The sequence below is a fragment of the Bicyclus anynana genome, chromosome 25, assembly GCF_947172395.1.
Source record: "Bicyclus anynana chromosome 25, ilBicAnyn1.1, whole genome shotgun sequence".
NCBI lineage: Eukaryota > Metazoa > Arthropoda > Insecta > Lepidoptera > Nymphalidae > Bicyclus > Bicyclus anynana.
In genome coordinates, this window is record NC_069107.1 from 4,563,551 (window position 1) to 4,581,412 (window position 17,862).

Consider the following 17,862-nt stretch of genomic DNA (forward strand, 5'->3'; position numbering starts at 1 on the left):
TCTATTTATACTCTGTCTATTGTCTACTGTGTCGTTTGAATAGAATCGTAAGACTGGGTGCGCATGTAATCGATCAAACCGTATCACTTTTAATGTATGTGCATGTATGTAACTATTCTGTAAAAAAATGGGAATCAAAAACATTAATAACAATACACAATATTGACGAACTTGCTCAAATACCTAATTTTTACTAAGTAGGAAATCATGTAGGTAAAAAAAAATCGATTACGTGCGCATCAAGATTGTCTCTGTTAAGTTGTATGCATAAAGGCTCATGTTCCTAACCCCCATATTCATAAACATGGATTAAGATTTCAACTCAAAGTAAAATGAACTTTATCACTACTGTTTAAAGTTCATTTTAGTATGGAGAAATGTGAGGTTTAAATCTTAATCCCTGTTTATAAATAAGGTTATAAGTGTTTATTAAATTTTTATACCGCAGTGTGAGGCGACGGTGAGTCTTGCGTAAAAAAAAAACAATTTCGCTTGGCGGCGAGCGTCTTGAATCTAGTGCATAGCGGCAAAATTGATCTCAATAAATAAATAAAGACTACAAAAATCGTATGTAAAATACGGACATCTAGTGGAATTGTGCGAGTAATAAACGTTTACTGTTTTCTATGTAATTATACATGTAACGTTGAGGACGTTTAATGAGTCGATAATGTCGGTGTTAGTGCCTGCTAAGTCCGGTTTAGTGTTAGGAAACTCGACCACTGTTTAAGGGAAATAGTACAAGATCCGGCATTAGAAATGTATACCCTCATCTGTTATTTATTTGGGATAAGAAATAAATGATAGAAAATATTCACATTGACACATTGCACATAGGTTGCTTAGTTAAATTGCGGCCGATGAGTATATGTTATGATATTTTTTTTTTAATTATTTATTTAATCTCTTTTTCTGATTGGTTAGTTAAAAATAATTGTAGACTAATTAATATAATATACCCAAAAGGATTGAAAAAGTGAATGTTGTCTGCTTTCATACTGCAACTGTGGTGTTGCCAGATATAAACAGTTATGTAACGTTTATAGACCATCATCAGTTATCGTCTAATATGTCAAATGAAAGCTTATTTTGTGCTTAATTTAACTGTATTAGGTTGTCTTTGATCTAGTTCATGGTTTCCTAGATTTTGTATTAAAAATGTGTTTGCAACCTATTTGCAATGTGTCACTAAACATCTATCATTTATTTCATACTACTAATTAATAACAGATGAGGGTATATATTTCTAATGCCGGATCTTAGACTAAAAGCTCTTTGATCATTTTACCGAAAAACGACTTGCAAATTTCGAGAGGTGAATTTTTTTTGTAATTTTTAATTTTTGCCGCTGCACCCTCATTGGTGCGTACGGGCAAAGGGAATTCGTAGAACCTTGTGGCGTTCAACGCAAGATTTTAACTGAATTTCGTCGAATTGTTACGCATAATTAGTTTCGTCTAACGGTTGTGCCGGAACCGTTGTCGCGTCAGTGATTTTATTATACTAAATATAGGTATAGTAGATAATTTCTATAATTTTTCTTTTTTGTTTTTAATCGAAAAATTCTCTCTCGAAACCCGTAATTTTAAGCTTTATTATATTGTGTGTGACTAAAACGATTTTCTACAGAAACAATTGTAATTTTTTTTTTTTAGTTTTTTTTTTTAATTATATTTTAAAATTCGATGTAAGCGTATTATTTGATAAGTGACGTCCTACAAGTGATACAGTGATGTTCGTTTCTTAAATGGATGACCTTATGTGCGGAATTCTTTAAGGATTTAAGGCCTTTTTTAAGCTAGTTTAGGTAAGCTGTGCGATTTTGTTTCGGTGGATAATATTTTATCATGGCGTATGTGATGGGTTGATATGATTTTTTTTTACCTTTAAAAGTGACACGCCCTGTTATATACAGTTAAATACGAAATCAACCATTTTGCTATATAATTGGAGTTAAAGATTTTACAAAAGGTTCTATAAAGGGCACATTTTAGCGAACTGTGATGTTTCAGTCTACCCTCCAATTTATTCTTCAATATCTTAATCTTACTTAACAAGTGTATTTGTCAAAGTTTTTATACGCAACTTGAATACGTAAATCACTTAATTGTTTTCGTAAAAACTGAAAACGGTTAGCCTTACATACTCATACTTGAATTAAAAAATCATTAACTTATTAAAAATAAATTAATTAGCCAATTTGTGTGCTAGCTTTCACAGTACCTACATATTCAGTTGATCGATTTATTTAATACATATTAAATTAATAAATAATAATTTCAGTGAAAATAAAAATTTATAGTATTTGATCCATTGTTACTATAAATCTTTAAAGTAACCAATGTATCACATAGTAATGCTATTATAGTATTCTGTAAAACAATTCGCCAATATGTGCGCTAACTTTTATAGTACCCTCATATTCAGTAATTAAAAAACTGAAAACAAAGTCTAAAAACTTTTTTTTTTTAATTTTTTAACTAAAACAAAAACATTAAAATTAAGTGTCTTTTGTTATTAGTCAAACATATCAGTCCATGTGACATGCCCTCGACAACACTGCTCGATGTATGACAGTTGCGTGCAATTTGATTTGACAGAGTTATAATCCACCTCGTATGCTCATAGTAAAAGTTCTTACGCCTTTTTCACATTGAGGACTCTAATGAACAAATACGCCTTTTAAGCATGTATCATTATTATTTTACCAGCAGGTAAAGAAACATTCAAAATATATTATGTGTTTTAAAATTTTCTCACAGCATGGTTAAAAAAAATATCATCGTCATTAACAAACCCGCATTCGGTTCACTGTTGAGCACGAGTCCCCTCAGAATTATATATGACAGAAACATTGATCAATTTCGATATGATGTACTAAATTGTAGAAAAATATATTTACTTATATGGATTATTATCTATACAATGTTATGTTAATGTTATTTACTCTTTAATAACAAGAAATTGAAAATTTTGAAAACCCCCGTATGTCATGAAATTATTAATTACACTCTTGATCAAGTTATCAATATTATCTTTCAGTGCGCTTTGATTTGACATCCCACTCGAGTATAGTTGCGTATTGACATTCGGTTGTTCTTCCCCATTTTCACCCCCCACAACTTTTAAATGGCTCAACCGATTTTCATCAAACACATCTACTGTAAGTCATCTTTCATACAAAAAAAACTAAATTGAAATCGTTTCATCCATTCGGGAGTTATGGTGCCACAGACAGATTGTCCGACAGACATACGTCAAACTTTTTGCGTCGGGGGTTAAAAAGGATTTTATATAATTAATTTTTTCACCCGAAACATACAAAAATGCGAGATATGAATAACATTTCATATGTGCCAATATAAATCATTAGGTATAGAATTACGAAGTGAAGCAGTCGCTGGCGTTAATTTATATTTTAAGTACTATACTTAGAATTATGAGAAAATTATGTGAAAAGTTTTTACGATCGTCTATTGTTCTTGGAAGTCCTCAATGGTAACAAGGCCGGTAGGTTTTTTATTTTAATTAAATACTTCGGCGTCGTATATTAAATATTATAAATACACTATAAGAAACACACAAACAAACAAACAATAAATTGTTTGATTTTGCACTTAATCTTATAAATGGCATTGCTTTTTTTTTGTAAAATTTTACAGATTGCAATGTCATCTTGAAGAGTTTTTTTAGGTACCAGTAAAAAAACAGGCTCATAAACTATTGACAACTATGTCAAAAAAGTATTTAAAAATTGATGTAATTGTTTTTGATAAATATAAAGAAAATAAATTTTTATTTATAAATTTAAAGAAAATAAGGGAGAAGGGTTGTGTTGGCTAACTGTTAAAGACGTCCTTAACCCTACACCCATCAGTTATAAGTCCAGGCTCTGATTTTAGTTTTTCTCTATGGTATCCATAGAATCCGTGGCATTCTAAAATATTCGCCTCATATGACATTTAGATAAACATAAATAATAATGGCACTTAATAAATATAAAATAGTAATGGCACTTGCGTGTGAGCGAGATATATTGAGACTTAATCTTCTAAAAGAGAAACAGAATCAAAGTTTACTAAGTATGTATGATTTATCTGAAACATATTTTCCCAGATTTTAATAGAATTAATTATGCTGTACCTATTTGAAAAGTTTTGTTTGTTTTTTACAGTTATTTATAATTATGTAGGTACAACCTCAAAAGTGCATGTTCTGGGAAATAATCTTTGATATATGACGCCGGTGCATAACCAAGAATTTTACTAGTTAAGTGACAAAAGTTGTGTACACTGACAGTGCAATAATATGTTGTTTGACTCATTTTCAACAATGAAAACATTTATTTGTCTTCCTGAAAAATTATATTTGTAATAAAGTTTTTTACAAAGGCCTATTATTGTCTCTGTATGATGCATTTTATTTTTATTTCATATTTTTTTTCAAAATGTCTAGTTGTATTGTAGTTTATTTTAATGCGATTATATGTATGTAATTACATATGTATAGGTGAATTTTAACAAAATGATTTCAATGAAATGTACATTTTGTATTATCGACAATTGATGGGTCACATCGAAAATAGCGAATATAATGTTAAGTGGCGCAAATGTAGAAAATTATAAAATCGATTTAAATTAAAATAATTAAAAAAAAATAACGGTGCAAATAAAATATGCTTTTTGTTTAGATGAAATTGTGATAGATTTGTAGATTTCATGTTGTATAAATGTTTAAGTGTGTACGTACATTTTCTCGATTTGTGCAATACCATAAGACTAACTAAAGTATGGAATGTAAATCTTTAATTTTACTCTAATTTTTGACTTCAATGACTTGGTTCAAATATATTATGTAAAGTGTTGAATTCTTCATTGACTGTCATTATTCAAAATTGATTAGGTAATTAAAGATTAGCAATCTGGCTGAAATTTGAAATCCCCATTTGGGGATGCCTTTTTTGCCTGGGTTGCCCAATGGGAAATTGGGCCCTGATATTAGCCCTTTATTATGGGATAAAACACGTTCCTCTCACCATGCGACTTCCTGCCCTAAGTGTGGCTTATTACGTGTTTTAAAAAAAAATTGATTATGATAGTAATATATGGGCGACCCTATCATCTCGTTATTGTTCAACGGCTTATTCCATAAAATACTATATTTTATTTAAGCTTACTATATTTTTTACAGCTAAATGTGAAAAATACTATATTTTTCTGAAAAAATGTTGGCAACCCTATTCTACAGTTACCGTCAGAACTATTACTTGTTTTATAAGTGATCACAATGGTAACGAGTAGTGAATTAAATGTTGATCCTTACAATAATTGTGTCAGTAAGATGGTCAGTAACCTCCGTCCCCTTTTACCCTGCGTCGTCCCGTTAGGTACTGCTCTACGAACAACCACGTAGAGAGCAGAGAGAAGAGAGAAATTAACTAATTTGTATGTGATGTTAAATGAAGAAACCTCTGGTCTATACTCTTTTTATTAGTTATTCTTATGGTAATACATTAAATTCGTTAATTTTGAACGCGCTGTTTAATTTTAAAGTTTTATAATAAACCCATATCCAAAGGTACACAAACAAACTCTTCGATTTGTATTAAATAGTTTTGTTGTGTCCTGTTGCGTATTTTAATCTGTTGACAGTATACTCAAAAAAGCATTTTTTTTTATTTGGCTTTTAATCGTATTAAGTTGACTGCCTTTCGTTTATTATGCTCAATAGTTTTATATATAGTCTGTGGACACATCAGTGGTGACATTAGTTTATTATTATTTTTTAATCCGAATAGCGGTTTAAGGTATTTAGTCAATTATTATTGAATAGCTTTCTTTTTTTTCGTGAGAGCGGACGGCTGAGAGTCAACACACAGCCTTAAGAGTCTTTTCCCATTGACCGTGTCTGTATAAATAGCGACGAACAATAATGATAAGACTTTGTAGTGTCCATCCTATGTGTAACGTGTGTCCCTAATTATACAGGAGCGATCTCGGAGAGTAAATTTATATTTAAAATAAAAAATTGTGATAGCTTATGACCTTTCTTTTTTTAAATAATTCATTGTCATTAACATTCGCTGTGAGGTTTACGTACAATGTGTTTGTAAACGAGTTTGAATTGCGTGTAATGCGTGTCGGTTACGTGCACAATGCGTGCGTGTTGCGTGCACAATGCGTGCGTACGTGCGTGTTGAGTACGCAATGCGTGCGTGCGTGTTGCGTGTACAGTGAGTGGTTCAAACGCGCACAAATGATATACCTGTATTATTGAATGGAAGTACAGGATTTTGTATACTTAATTATAAATACATTTGTAAAAAAAACATCACCTTCACGATATACAGGGTGTAACTAATAAACTATGTGTTTATTCAGCGCTTAGTGTATGTTTTCGAATTGATAAACGTGATATCGTAGAACATTTTTACATGAAGGAAAAACTGAATGACAGTTTTACGTTTCATGTTTATGTTGAAAACACACTTCGAGCTCCGGGCACCCGATTCTGTGTGACTTTAATAATATAATCCAAACAATCCATACAGTGCTTTTATGTTTTAGTAATTATTATATAAGTATCAGTTAATTGAATTATATTGTATTTGCTGTCATAATTATTGTGATCTCTCTCTAATATAAAATAGTATTTTCTTTTTTAAAGTATGATGAATGCCAAATGAAATTGAACCTAGTAAATACATGTTTTACGGTGTAAATTCGCACATAGCGGCTTGAATACGTAATCTACGACCTTAAAACTTGGAGAATAAGGTTGATTTTTACTTGGTTGATTAAATATTCTGCTGTATAGCGCATAGTATAACTTCTGCTATGATATCTGCTAATTGTATCCTACAAAAGTCAACACAGAAAAGGGCCCTCATAGACGAGTGTATGTTTGCAAATATGTAAACTTCTTTACTTGAGTTGGCGATGACGGATTTGTGCACAATATTAATAACTATATCTGACTCAAGTGAACAAGTTTTACAAACAGAAACTCTGTCTGCCTCTAGCGTCAAATTTCTATATATTAATGCAAATGCGATCGTTGGTTTGTATTGGCTGAATGTTTTAATATTTACTGTTTCGATAATGAAGAGAGAAACCATAAAGTCAAAGTCAAAGTCCAAAGTTCATTTATTTCAAATAGGCTTAGTTTACAAGCTCTTTCGAAACGTCAGGTAATAATATTCAACTTATGATAATGGTTAATAATCATTCGAAAACTTAAAATTAAAGTTACGAGGGTTCCAAACACGCCTTGGTCCGAGAAGAGCCCACAACAAAGTCAGCCAGGGTTTATTTTTTTTTATTTATCACCATTTTACATAAATATCAATAAACAGATTGTCATAGATTGACGGTCCGACAGCTCAGTTGATAACACGCTGGTTATAGAGTCTATGGAACTATTGTACGATTATTAATTCCGGTTTCCAATTTTACTGCCTGGAATTAATAATCGTACAATAAAGATGTGACGTCACACTGAACAGTGACTCTAAATTACATTTCCCATGCCATCAGTTATTTTTTTTTATTAAATGATATCAGTCGTTAATGATTGCGACGATCGCAATGCATTGATTGCAGCAATAGAACTTTGGTGCTAGAGCAACTGATCTGCAACCTCACAGTTTCATAAGCTATCGGCTTGGCAATGATCAGTATTAAAATCATAAATCATCGAGTCTCCATTTCAACTGCCAAGTACATTTAATTGTAAGTATAATTTGCTATATCCCAAGGTTATGTATAGCGGAACCTAGTTACTATTATAGCTTTCGTTGAATGCTGCATTTCTCTATACCTAGTTTATTATTATTTTTTTTTTTGTGAAAGAATGTGTTCTCATTTTGTATGTAAAAGCTGGTGTTTCACGTCTTGAAACTCGTAGCGACAATGTGAATACTATACAATTTAAATAAATGAATTATATAAACATGGTCTTTTGTTTCATTTTTAATTTCAGATCAATAGGGATGATGACAGTTTTTTAAATTGTATATAAATTAAGAGTATGCTAATAGTAAAGCAACTTTGTCAAAGTAACAGGGTCTGCGATCATTACTTTCGGAGCTACAGGGATTTAAAGGGTCAGATTTGCGGCGCTGCCGCGGATCCCTGAAAAACGCTCCATACAAAATGGCACGAGTTAGTGACGTCGTTGGCTCGCTGATCGATAGATTTGTATGTGCGTTCAAACAAAATTACTAATATCTTTCTTATTTGTGCATTTATGTTAATAGTTCATTTATTGAAAAATGTCACATTTAATGTAAGGAAGCTAAAACTGTATGAATTTTTATATAATTACGATAAAATATTTTTATTAGATTTTGAAATTTTATAATCTTATTTATTTTGCAAATATCCAGTTAATCTTTGCTTTTTATGTATAAATTAGTTAACATTGACATTATTTATCCGAATTTATTATAAAAATCAATATATTCCAACCTAGTCATCATCCCCATTACCTTCTATAGGACCTGCCTTGCAAAAAAAATCATACACCTCTGTCAAAACTGTTGATTGATCATGATCAAACGTTTTCATACAGAGTGGCTGGTAGTCGGCGCATCTCTACTTTTAACTGAAAATTTCTTAGAAGAAAGAAATATTCAGTATATCATAGCCTGACCCAGGATTCGAACCCAGGACCTGATCCGAAACCACATAGAATAACTAACGACCAACAAGGCAGCTAAAAGTCTAGTCAAGCAAGTTTGTTATAGTAGAAGATCCGAATTAGAAACGAACTTCACCCATCTGTTTAATGGATAAAAAGTGTTTTATACTTATCAAATTAGGTACGTTTAAAATACATATTATATTGCGAGTTGGTTGCCTAAAAAATTTCTAACCATCTAACTACTATTATTGATAGTTTGGCTAAAAGTTTTTGAGGCAACCAACTCGCACTATATTTTTTAACGTACCTACTAAATTTGATATAAAACACTTCATCTATTAAACAGTTGGGTGAAGGTCGTTTCTAATACGCTTCTTAGACAAATATGAAGTTATTCGAGACATGATAATTGATGTAGGGTTACCACTAAAGAGGCAATTTTTCAAACACTTCAACGAACTATAGAGAATCACCTGCACACTGCATTTATGATAGTTTGACTAGGAGTTTTTGAGTTGAGTTGAGAAAATATATTGCAAGTTTTTAACCGACTTCCAAAAAGTAGGAGGAGGAAAATAATCTTGATAATTTATTAATGAAATCATTACTTTATCAAAAAAAGTTTGCTACAAAGAATTTTCCTTAAAGATGAATTGAAAATGTCGTAAAACCGTCGTTTTGAAGATTTATGATTACTTTGATTTTTCAGTTTCTTTTTTATTAAGCTTGATGGTAACAGAATAAAAAAAACTGCTTCAAATGTTACTTCGACGCTTTGGTACATCGGCGAACATTTTGTCCTAGAAGAGTGATAAAAGATGATATACATACTTTTTAACCGACTTCAAAAAGGAGGAGGTTCTCAATTCGGTCGGTATTATTTTTTTTTTTTTTTTTTTTTTTTTTTTTTTATTTTTTTTTATGTATGTACACCGATTACTCAAAGACGCCTGGACCGATTTTAAAAATTCTTTTTTTGTTTGAAACGGTATAGTCCCCATTTGGTCCCATTGCCATCATGTCAAGATCTGATGATGGAATCCTGGAGGAATTGAGGGGAACTTTCGAAAATTATATGGGTGTTTAGTGTGTTCGTGTACTTTTCCATTTAGTACTTTTAAGCACTACAATTTCATGAAGGTTTAAAATCGATCTGATGATGGAGCCATAAAACAGACGAGGGAACTCCTCGGCGATTTACAGCAGTTACCTTGTGTTTGGGCTTGATTAATTTGTATTAATGAGAACTTTCCACATATATAGGTTGTGACTGTCTTTTAGGGGTTTGGTGATGAAGACCAAGGACAATTAAGGGAACTTCTTAACAGGTTACAGTAACTACCTTGTGTTTGGCCTTGATTACTTCGTATTGCTGAGAACTTTCTACCTAGATGAGTTGTGTCTGTTATTAGGGGTCTGATGATGAAGACCAAGGTCAATTAAGGGAACCCCTTAACGGTTTACGGTAGCTACCTTGTGCTTGGGCTTGATTAATTTGTATTGCTGAGAATTTTGTACCAAGATGGGTTGTGACTGTCATTAGGGGTCTGATGTATTCGTTTGAGATGAAATTTTACACTAAAAATCGAAAAATAATAAAAATTTTAATAAAAAAAATACAACCGACTTCAAAACCTAAAAACGTACCCACTAAACTAAAAAGCGAAAAATAACATCATAATATGTTCTACCTGCTGATCAGTATGAAGTCGGTGTTTAGCCGGTGTTGTCTTAATTTAAGCCATTTCTGACAGGACCACATGAAACAACACTGTCTGCAAAATCTAAATCTATAAGATATGCTCACATGGCTTGAATTAATACATCACCGGCTTAGCACCGACTTCATACTGATCAGCAGGTAGAACATATTATGATGTTATTTTTCACTTTTTAGTTTAGTGGGTACGTTTTTAGGTTTTGAAGTCGGTTGTATTTTTTTAATTAAAATTTTTTATTAAGCCAATTATTTAACCAGATCCTTATTTAATAATCGCATTATAATCTCCATATACTTTTATACGGGGGTATACCTGGACTCCCTGGGCAGTTAGCCATTCCCCTTTAATATAAAACACTTTTCATCCATTAAACAGATAGGTGAAGGTTATTTCTAATACGGTTCTTATACTATTACAAAGATGTATCACATATCGCCAAGCGATTTAACGCCCCGGCAGGACCGGTTAGGGGGATCCGTATAAACTAGCATTCACCTTGCAGGTTATTCCCCTTAAATATGGTAGGCAGGATTAAAATAGACCTAATCGTATGACGTTGCATAATATCTTTACAGCGAAAGTTGCAAACAGGTTAATTACTTATTTCAAGTGTCTTATTGCGTGAAATAAAGTTTATTATGTTATAACTTATTGCATGAAATAAAGTTTATATTCAATAGGTCTATAAAGTATACATTAGTAGACCGGAAATCTGGAAATTACTTGTGAGTTACCTACGTCATAGTAGTAATAAATTCGTGAAAACACCAATAAAATAATATATATCTCACTGTAACCACTTGATAAACCTTGGGCTCACTAGAATTTCAGCAAGTTCTTTATTGGAACGAGTAAATAAAAACAAAAAAAAAAAATACCGACCGAATTGAGAACCTCCTCCTATTTGAAGTCGGTTAAAAATTCATTTATTTCAAGTAGGCTCAGTTTACAAGCACTTTTGACACGTTAGTTGGCTATTTGTAACGATTCTACCACCGGTTCGGAAGTCAGGCTCTGCTAAGAAGAAACCGGCAAGAAACTTAACAGTTGCTCTTTTAAATAATCATACAATATTATAATTTGCGTTTGATGACAACATTACAATTTCTTATAGTTTTCACAATAACAGTCTTGGGGATCTTGTTAAAGAACAGTACACCCAAACCTACAAAAGATTTTTTTAGAGACGATATGCAGAAATAACTAACTTATGCCCGTGTCTAGTAAGACGTGGGAAAATCTTCTTTTCGTTTGTACAAATTAATATTTTGTCTTACATAAATTACGCTGTTATATATAAATTGACGGTCTACTGTTAGTATTCCTATTTCTTTAAACTTTTGACGAAGAGACTCGCGTGATTTTAATTTATATATTGCTCCAATTGCTCTTTTTTGAAGTACATATATAGAATGTATATTAACAGCTTCACAACAAAATACCGTAAGACATTACGCTGAGCAGCTCTAGTAGGATGATACTAACTTAATTATGCTAAATAAAGAGAAAAATAGCAGTGACAGCCCAGTGGATATGACCTCTGTCTCCGATTCCGGAGGGTGTGGGTTCAAATCCGGTCCGGGGCATGTACCTCCAACTTTTCAGTTGTGTGCATTTTAAGAAATTAAATATCACATGTCTCAACCGGTGAAGGAAAACATCGTGAGGAAACCTGCATACCAGAGAATTTTCTTAATTCTCTGCGTGTGTGAAGTCTGCCAATACGCATTGGGCCAGTGTGGTGGACTATTGGCCTAACCCCTCTCATTCTGAGAGGAGACTCGAGCTCAGCAGTGAGCCGAATATGGGTTGATAATGACTGATGATGATGAAAAGAGAAAAATACGAACTGAGAAGGTGTGCGTTAACAATGTACGTACCTATACTATAGTTGGGGAGCCCGGGATGCTAAACTTGCAGTTACTACAGCGAAATTGGAATCGATTAGATTTGGTAGATTAGATGAATGAATAAATGGTTACATACTATTTTCGCTTTCAGAGGTGGGGAGAAAACTACAGACTTTAAAGACAATTTTTATTATTTTGGCTTACTGAAATCCTCAGAACGATTGTTAACTGCGCTCGTTGCTGGATAAAAGAAATTTATGGGTTTTATTTTGTAACTTTGGAACCCTCCCATTTCATTACGTTACGCTCATACCGTCAGATTTTCGAAATGCACACCTTTTAGCTATCAATTCTCTTACCTTATCTTATAACAGACGTGCTGCTTGAGTATTTCTGAAGTTAGTTTTTTTGGGTTGCCTTAATCACACGCACCAATATTAAGGGCTCATACTTGGTGGCGGTACTGAACAACGTGCAAGGTATATTCTCAGTTCATCTGCCGCGCTCGAGCTCTTGACAACAATCTCACCTGATGATAAGTGATGATTCTAAGATGGAAGCGGGCTAACTTGTCAGGAGGAGGATGAATCTCCACACCCCTTTTGGTTTCTACACGACATCGCACGGTCACGCTAAATCGCTTGACGGTACGTCTTTGTCGGTAGGGTGGTAACTAGCCACGGCCGAAGCCTCGTACAGCCAGACCTGGACCAATTAAGAAAACCTCAATCGGCCCTGCTGGGGATCGAACCCAGGACCTCCGTCTTGTAAATCCACCGCGCATACCGCTGCGTCAACGAGGCCGTCAAAAAAAAAATAAAAAAAAATGTTCGGAAAGTCTGGAAAATTTGCCAAAAGTAGTAACCCTACTTCAATTATCAAGTCTCAAATAACTGAAAAAATTATAACACTGAATGGAGTAAGTATTTACAAATAAACACTTGTTTATTTTATACTACGTAAGTACAGTTATCTTTCCAATACTTATTGCAACATTAACTCTCACGGATTATTTGTGTTACACTTCAGTACCACGCCGTCCTCCATACAGTGCTGTCACTGTTCTGTTTGAATTTCGAATTTGCGAACTGGTTTTGGCGCGAGTTTTTTTTTTAAATACAGTTTAAAAACGCAAAAGTGAATGGTTTCGTGAAGTGTGTGTGTCTTTTGAAGACTAATTAACTGTAAGTATGTAATAAGTATCTCCTTGAGTTAGTAAGTGTATGTAAAAATATTTAACTGCAGTTTTTTAAGGTTAAATTGTTTTTTTAACCAATTATTTGTGTTAGATAGATAAATATTCTTGAGGGCGTTCGTTTTGGTTTTAACGAATGTAGAGCACTGAGGTAATGACAGCAGATAACAAAACGTTTAAGATAAATTTAAAACTAAACTATGTTTTTACTACTTAGCGAATAGAGCTAATAATCTTTACATTAGACGTTGCTGAGGCAGAAATCACAGTGGTAAAAGACTCAAAATTTCAAAAATTCAAAATTCATTTATTTCAATTAGGCTTACTTTACAAACACTTTTGAAATGTCAGGATTATGTCATAATCTAATCTAATGATGGTAATAATAGTCGAAAACTTAAAATTAAAGTTACGAGGATTCCAAACGCGCCTTGGTCCAAGAAGAGCACACAAGAAATTCACAATTCCATTCAAAATAAAAATAAGTTTGAGTTAAATAAGTTGTAGAGTTCAAGACTCTACCAGAAGAGGTTCAGAAGAAGTTCTGCTGGGAAAAGCCGGCAACAGTTGCTGTTTTAAAATTATCATAAATTACAACTAGCGGATGCTCTAAGACCTCTTTAATCCAGCCCATACAGTAGTATCGCTGTGAAAATGGAGTAACTTCTCCCGTTTTCCCAACATTTCAATAGGGATGATGACAGTTTTTTTAAATTGTATATAAATTAAGAGTATGCTAATAGTAAAGCAACTTTGTCAAAGGAACAGGGTATCTGCGATCATTACTTTCGGAGCTTCAGGGATTTAAAGGGTCAGATTTGCGGCGCTGCCGCGGATCCCTGAAAAACGCCCCATACAAAATGGCACGAACTAATGACGTCGCAGGTAATGTAATGATCGTTAGATTTGTATGTGCGTTCAAACAAAATTCATTCATTTATTAAAAAATGTCACATTTAATGTAAGGAAGCTAAAACTGTATGAATTCTCATCTAATTACGATAAAAGATTTTTAATAGATTTTGAAATATTATAATCTCATTTATTATGCAAATATTCAGACAATCTTTGCTTTTTATGTATAAATTAGTTAACATTGACCTTATTAACCCGAATCTATACTAATATTATAAAGCTGAAGAGTTTGTTTGTTTGTTTGTTTGTTTGTTTGATTGAACGCGCTAATCTCAGGAACTACTGGTCCGATTCGAAAAATTCTTTCTGTATTAGATAGCCCATTTATCGAGGAAGGCTATAGGCTATATATTATCCCTGTGTTCCTACGGGAACGGAAACCACGTGGGTAAAACCGCTCGGCATCAGCTAGTGTATCATAAAAATCAATATATTCAAACCTAGTCATCATCCCCATTTACTGCTCTGCTTCTATTGATCGTAGCGTGATATAAAGTATATTTGCAATAACAATCTACAATGCAAATACAAGGTACAAAACCTATCAGGTATTGTCCCTAAGCGTAAGCACTGAGGAAAAGTCACAGCAACTACCTAGTGGATACCATGACGTGACCTACATACATATACCTACTTTAATTTAAGTAATTTCCCTTTTTTTAAAGAATATTTGCCAAATCTTTTAAATATGAACAATGTTCCAATTTGTCTCCAACTAGTCGGGAAAGACTGTGTTAAGAGTGGGTACGACAATAGACCAAAGGGAGATCGAACCACCACCACTCGGTGATGAGTCTGACCGCTCTTACCTTTGAGCTATTGAGGCTCTAATTCATCTAAATACTTTCTAATATTAGTAAAGAAAATACTCTTTGTAGGAATAGAATAATTAGTAAAAAAGTTAATATTGTATCGACAGAACAAATAAAATGAATTATAACTCTTCTCGGCAGCTCTGCTATATATCCTGGCTCTGATAGCGTTTATGACTTTACTTTGGGACTGCGTTCTCAAAAATCTCTGGCAGATAATCGTGGTGTATATGATGATGATGATGATGAAATAAGTTAATAACTTTTTATAGGTAAACTATAATCATCATTAATAATCCATATTCGGCTCACCGTTGAGTACGCGTCTCCTCTCCCTCAGAATGAGAGGGGTTAGGCATAATAGTCCACCACGATGGCCCAATGCAGATTCTCAGACTTTACACACGTAGAGAATTAATAAAATTCTCAGGTATGCAGGTTTCCTCACGATGTTTTTCCTTCACCGTTTGAGACACGTGATATTTAATTTCTTAATCTTAAAATGCACATTAACATGCATGTCCGGTCCAATGCATTGCATGCGCCGGACCGGATTCGAACCTACGGCCTCCAAATCGACGGCAGAGGTCATATCCACTGGACTATCACGGCTACAAAGGCGAACTATAAGGTTCTTTATTAAAATCGCACGAACACACTATCCGACAAAAAAAAATCAATGCATAAAGTTGTCCATTGGTTAAAAATATTACTCATGTTATTTACGAACACAGATTAAATAATAAAAGGCAGATAGAGCGCACGGAACACGACGGTGTCGTAGCCGTTCCAAATACAAAATTCAAAAACGAATACATTCTCGAGTCAGTACGACACGAAGTCGCATTAATAATTTTCAATATTATTTAACAAAAATGGCGTCTTATTTTCTTAAATATTTTAAAAACTATTCACAAAAACTAAAGAAATAAGGAGTATTTTTTATTGGTTTTTTTATTTAATTTATTAATTATTTAATTAATTTCTTATTAATTATTATATTAGTTTACGTAATTGTTCTTAGTGTTTAATTTTGAAATACAAATTATGAAAACAGTTTGTATATGTCAAGGAGACGCGTGACGTATTTTTAAGGGTTTCACCGGCTTCACCACGCTTGTAAAGACTCATTCTGGAACATTTTTTACTCTGTATTTATGTCAGTGATGTTAAATACTGTTAGATGTGTTACTAGACCATGAAAAATGAGACGCTCAAAAGAGGAAATTTCCACATTTTAATGTTAGTTGTGGTCAACAACGAACGTTATTTAAAAGCAAATAATACCTATAATATCGTCTACAATGTCGAGTTGTGTGTTGAAGTGTAAAAACTATATTATTCATAAATAAATAATGGAATTAAAGAAAAAATTGTGCATAAGTGCGCTAAGTTTTGTAGCCTATTATTCGGATCACTTTTTGCGGTGATTTTGTTGGGGCGTAACCGATCTATAGTATAAAATTATCATTGGTTTATGTACTAAAATGTTAGAATAACATCAAAGTGTTAATTATTTCCTATTGAGATGCACACGAATACAAGTTTTTCTCACTACAGCTGCCCAATTAGCATATTTTCTAAAAAAAAAACAACGTTGTTGTGTATTCAATGATAATAATTTATTTCTGTTTTATATTTGTGAACGAGTTTTAACACAGGAAAAATTCTTATTACCTACCTGGCCTAATAAAGTAGATACTCAAGATTTTAATTGCTACTAGTCTTAAGGAATATATAATTGATTATAATTGGTTCATGCCTCGGACCAGTTTCGAACCCTTTTCCACTAAAATCCATCATGGTTTAAACTCCATAGCCTAGGCTATGATACTCACAAATAACGCGGCCTTCTATCCGTAGAAGAATTTTAAAATTCATCTACTGAACCGATTTTAAAAATTCTTTTACGCATAGAAAGAGAGATTAGATTCTCAACCAGAGAAGTTCAACCTCACAAACTTTACCTCTTTATAATTCTAGTATAGATTATGTGCAGGTTAAAACTAGGGTTGCCAAGAAGAAGTTTTGAATAAATTTATAGTTAGTACGCAAAAATACTATTGCGTACTTACTATAAATTTATTCATACTTTTATTATTCGTACTTTTATTTTAAAACGTTATAATCATTAATTTTTGACAGATGAATAGCGTCGAGCGTATCCTAACTTGTATTTTTTATCAAGTTCCGAAATTTAAAAGAAGAAATTACAAAAAAGTTAGCTTTCAATAATTTAAAAATTATTTTGTCACTCTTATTTTTGACATCAAAATGCAAATAAATATAGTTTTTATAAATATAATAATGTATTTTTCTTTTTTTAACTATTCCATAAAATACACATTTTATATGAGCGTAATATATTTTTTATAGCTGACATACATTTTGACAGACATTTTCTCTATAAATATTGACAACCCTAGTTAAAACTTACTTTTCTAATCGAGATAAAACGTGATATACCAACATAAAAGATGGCATAGAGATTAGCGTCAACTCAATATAAGGATTTACTGAGCACTTTATTCATATCATGCATGCTTATCTAGTACGTAGTATGTCACTAATTTCACGCCAGAACTACAATAGTATTGTTTAATAGTTTCTTATCTCACCGTGTAATAAAACGCAAAGAATTCAATGTTATGTACACACGCGGTTATTAATCTTGCATTTGTTTACATCCTCTGCTTTGGAAATAAGTAGGTACATTTTTAGGTTAT

At 32.7% G+C, this 17,862-nt stretch overlaps 1 protein-coding gene across 2 annotated transcripts in view; it reads left to right on the forward strand.

The window, feature by feature from the left end:
- Positions 1-13,254: 13,254 nt before the first annotated feature.
- LOC112044037 (polyamine-transporting ATPase 13A3) overlaps positions 13,255-17,862 on the forward strand; it is a 64,915-nt gene continuing 60,307 nt past the window's right edge. Inside the window, exon 1 of one of the 2 annotated variants that reach the window (XM_052889376.1) lies at positions 13,255-13,402. The gene's annotated coding sequence lies outside the window, so the exon portion shown is untranslated. The remainder of the gene's footprint in view (positions 13,403-17,862) is intronic. The other variant, XM_052889375.1, reaches the window with a different exon arrangement.